Consider the following 4,668-nt stretch of genomic DNA (forward strand, 5'->3'; position numbering starts at 1 on the left):
GGTCCCCCCTTTGCAGCTCTAACGGCTTCCACTTTTTTGGAAAGGCTTTACACTTTGGGAAGATTTTGGAGTGTTCCTCTGGGATTTTTTGCTTATTCATCTATTAATTTATCATATTTACACATAAAAAATAAGTTCAATAGTATGTGGAGGTCTGATGGATATTGCTCTCAAAACCACCTTCATAACTTTTGTTAGAGACTCTTTTGTGATATGTGTTTGTGTGGGAATTGTTGCCCATTCATCTAGTCAAGCATTTGTAAGGTTAGGCACTGATATTGGATGAGAAGGCCTGGCTCACAATCTCCATTCCAGTTTATCCCAAAGGTGTTTAATGGGTTTGAGATCAGGGCTCTGTGCGTCCTGTCAAGTTCTTCCACACCAAACTCATCAAACCATGTCTTTATGGACCAATGTTCCTTCACTGGAAGGAAGGGGCCTAGCCCAAGATCTGAAAAACAACCAAATTCCATTATACCTCCTCCACCAAACTTTACAGTTGGCACAATGCAGTCAAGCAGGCAACATTCACCTAGAATCTACCAAACCCAGATTCCCCCATCAGACTGGCAGAGAAGCATGTTCTATCACTTGACAGAACATGTTTCCACTGCTCCTGAGTCCAGTGTCTGCATGCTTTACACCACTTATACGACACTTGGCATTGTACTTGGTGATGTGAGGCTTGCATGCAGCTGCTCTGCCATGAAAACCCATTACATGAAGCTGCTGCCGCCTTGTTTTTGTGTTGATATTAATGTGTGGATGTTTGGAACTCTTTATCTATGGAATCAGCAGACCGTTGGCGACTTTTACACACCATGTGCCTCAGCACTCAGTGACCCAGCTCACTTTATGTGGTTTTCTGCTTCATGGCTCAGTACATAGTTGAACTTGTTATTGATTTCAAAAATGATACATTTCTATACAAAATGTTTGGTGTTTTTTTTTTACCTGAAAAAGACCTTGTCTACAAACATGAGATTAATAGCTCTACTTAAAGTTAGAATCTCTGTTGAACCTTGAGCAGAATGACATAGCTGTTTAAACAGCATCGTTATGTATATTTTTCAGTACATGGATCTTGTGAATGGTGTTAGGTACATATGGGAACTATAATAGACAAAGTGCATTTCAATGTGTTGTTAGTTATTGATGTTTCCAATTGAATAGTGCAATCATGCTTATTCCTTCCTCATCTTGGGAATTCACAATACGACATCAGTAGCTATTCCATGGCAATCTGATACACAGGATTCAATTAGCTTTGATTTGTCTGATTGAGGCAGACAACAGCGGAGTTATATAATAAAATGGAGTCTTACTCCATGCCTGACTATAGGGAATCCATTGCTCAGTATAGTAAGACGTAGTTGGTCTCTAAATGAATTAAAGAAATATGAGTCATATTACTAAGTTTGCTAGTCACATTACTAAGTTTACATGTGTTTTACGAGTAATTTTATTTATATAGTGCCAACAGTATACAAAATTATAGAATGGGGAAAGTATCATCTAATAATGCCTAGTAAGGATTATATCCATGAGTAAATACTACATAGGAATGCACATGTAAGAAATTTTGCTATTTCTCATCTAGTTCACCTTTACATTTTATACATATTATGGATTATTTATAAATAATTCATTATTTACTGTTAATAAAACTGCAAAATGCACACAGTTTTAGATGGAACATTTGATGCAGTAATACTTGTCCTTATTTGGAGCATAGAATATTGGGTTGTGTGAATGGGTTAGAGACTAGCAAGTGCTTAACTGTTACCTTACATATAATGAAATGATGCCTGCTACGCTATAGCCCCAAAATCAAACTAGTGAACAGAAGTCATACTAAACTGTACTGTGAAATGCATGTGTAAAATGACATTCTTATTTCTTCATTTACTTAACAGGCTCCATATAGTTAGCAACCATTAGTCACTCTGCAGAACTATACTAAAAGTACAGCCCATCTCACATAGAGTCCAAGGACTGCATGATTGGGGTTTGGGCCCATAGTCTTAGGGATGACCCTTGAGGACAGGAACAGGCTATTTCAGTCTGGGAATGCTGGGACCCTCCTCTTGCCCCTATTGTCATAGGTGGTCCAGTGAGCTGTTCCCACCCTCCTGCCCAGTTTACGGGGAAAGGTGAGAGGGGGCATAGAAGCGGATGGGTTGGTTTGCATCTAGTGCAGGGGCTGGTCTTGGGTCAGCCGGTCCAAGTGCACCAGCAAAAGAGCTAGGTGATGGTTCCAATCGTGAGTGAAGACCCTGGGGTGCCTGGTCGGCACTGTTGTAATGGTGAACGCCAGCATGCTTTGCCAACGCTGACAAGCGGGCAAGTACGTCTAGGGCAGCCACCGCCCTTCCCTTCTTACGGGTGGTTGTGAGTTAAGCCTGTCAATCAAGGCATGGCAAGTCACTGCTCACGTCATGACCAGTTATTTATTGTTATTTTGCTTAAACTGTTGGGATGATTGTCAGAGTGAAATAACAATCTTAGCAATTAACCTTTTCGCTGCAAGTCCACCCATGCTCCAGTACCAGTCTCCCAACACTCCAATGTCAGTCTCCCTGGCTGCCATCTGCCAGTTTCCTCAGTCCATCTGCTGCCAGTTGCCAGGTCTGTTGTCAGTCCTGTTCCTGTAGATGGTGCTAGGTAGAAGCCTTATGCTACAGCAGAGAGCCATCTGCATCCAGGTACATCTAAACCTGCCTGCCTCACACAGGATTCTAAACATGAACCTGTCCCTGAACAGAGACTCCTACCAGACCCAGTATCCTGATGACCACAGGGTCTGAATAGAGTGGAGGGGGCATTGACAGGGTGCTGAGTAGGGCTAGGTCAAGGGGTCAAGTAAAGTTCTGTGCCAAAGCCAGCAGCGGTAGCTTGCCAGGTAGCCAGGGGGGGGGGTGTTATGTGGTTATTGCTACTGGTGTTAAAGTGTCGGTGGGAGGTTCCTGGCTGGGCGTGTTTGCTGGAACCTCGGGTGTGGAGTGGGGCATCACGGGTGCACTCCCATAAGGTGATTCTTACGGTTCAGCCCCGTTTGGTCCTGGCAAGCTTAGGGGTGTTCAGTTGTATTTGGTTTTGGGTCATTGCCGTGTTAACACACCTTTTTTATGTTCACAGGTTGCGTGCCAATGACGTTGTATGCAGTAAGCAAAAAAAGGTGTTTGAGTACCTTTGCTATAATTTAAGTTTTTAATTTTTATTCTTTTTTTGTACTTTCTCTTGGAACTGGATTAATCTTTGTGATGTAATTGTGACATAATTGGAATCTTTATTTTTAAATTTTATTACATACTAATTTATTCTTTTTTTTTATTTGATATTGTATTATTGATAGCAGTGCCTGTGAACAACCTAGAAACACCTTGGAACATCTTTATTTTGTTTCTGACAAGCACCAGGACACCGCCATCTTGTGAAATCAATAATGCAGTGCTCCTGATTTTTTGGGGTGTTGCTGAATTTCAGAAACACCAGCTGAGCGAACTAAGTGATCATTGATTGCTTTCTGTGCTTTCTCCAGCAGCCAGCCGTCATATTCAATATGGCGAAGGTGAGAGTGCCAATGGATATTTTTTGGTGTTGCTGAATGCCTCATGATATTAAGGCATTTCAACAACACTGGCTGCAAGAAAGTGATAGTTTATCTCTATGTAAACTTATTTTACCCTATGGCATACCAGGAATGTCCAGTGGCACTAACTGTTTTTTCCATGGCATGCCGTCGTTGTCGTTAAGGGGATAAAAAAACAGGACTATGTTTGTGTATGTATTTTAAATCTGATACTAGTAATAACAAAAAAGGTGGGAGTTCCCTTTTAGAGTGAAACTGTCTACAGTTTCCATAACTGATTTATATTATACATCTATTTCTTTATCGTTCAGTACTTGCTTTGGGAAAAAGTGTGACTTGAAAGAAAGTTAACTTGTGTTATAAGCTGGCATAACATGTTGAATGCCCCCCAAAACCTTGTCCTGTTCTTCCAAAACAGTCTGATCAAGGACAATCATCAGTGTAACAATAAGAGATAAATAAGTGCATCAAACACAGAGTTGAAGTGACTGATCCCATGGTATATAAGGGGGAGTTAATACATACATCATGCTTAATTGAGTCTGTGATAAATTTAATGTATTCAACTACAACATGCATATTTTGAGAAAGGTTATTCAGTATGAAGTAATTGCTCAGTCAGTTAAACATTGCCCTCTAGTGATCAGTAGATGTAATTTCTCTGTAGTATCCTTATGGTAAATCTCATAACAAAGGAGTCTCTTACAAAAGTGGTGAAGGTGATTTTGAGAGCAATGTTCATCAGGCCTCAACCTACTATTGAAATTGTTTTCTTATGTGTAAATATGATAAATTCATATCCTTCTCATCCAACAACAGTGTCTGGCGTCACAAATGCTCAACTGGATGAATAAGCAAACAGAGAAACACTCCAAAATCTTGTGTAAAGCCTTCCCAAAAAAGTGGAAGCTGCTATAGCTGCAAAGGGTGGATCAACTACATATTAGAAACATAGAAACATAGAAACATAGAAAGTGACGGCAGATAAGAGCCAGAAGGCCCATCCAGTCTGCCCAACCTCTGAGTACTCTCCTTTAGTACTTGCCCTTATCCTATATCTAGCTTGGCATTATGCC

At 40.7% G+C, this 4,668-nt stretch overlaps 1 long non-coding RNA gene across 1 annotated transcript; it reads left to right on the plus strand.

Moving 5' to 3' along the window:
• The first annotated feature begins 2,920 nt into the window (after positions 1–2,920).
• Positions 2,921–3,157, plus strand: LOC128472769 (uncharacterized). Its single transcript, XR_008346211.1, has 2 exons — positions 2,921–3,002; positions 3,050–3,157. It is a non-coding gene; the product is annotated as an uncharacterized LOC128472769 (long non-coding RNA).
• Positions 3,158–4,668: the final 1,511 nt, after the last annotated feature.

The sequence above is a fragment of the Spea bombifrons genome, chromosome 2 (assembly GCF_027358695.1).
Source record: "Spea bombifrons isolate aSpeBom1 chromosome 2, aSpeBom1.2.pri, whole genome shotgun sequence".
Classification (NCBI taxonomy): Eukaryota; Metazoa; Chordata; class Amphibia; order Anura; family Pelobatidae; genus Spea; species Spea bombifrons.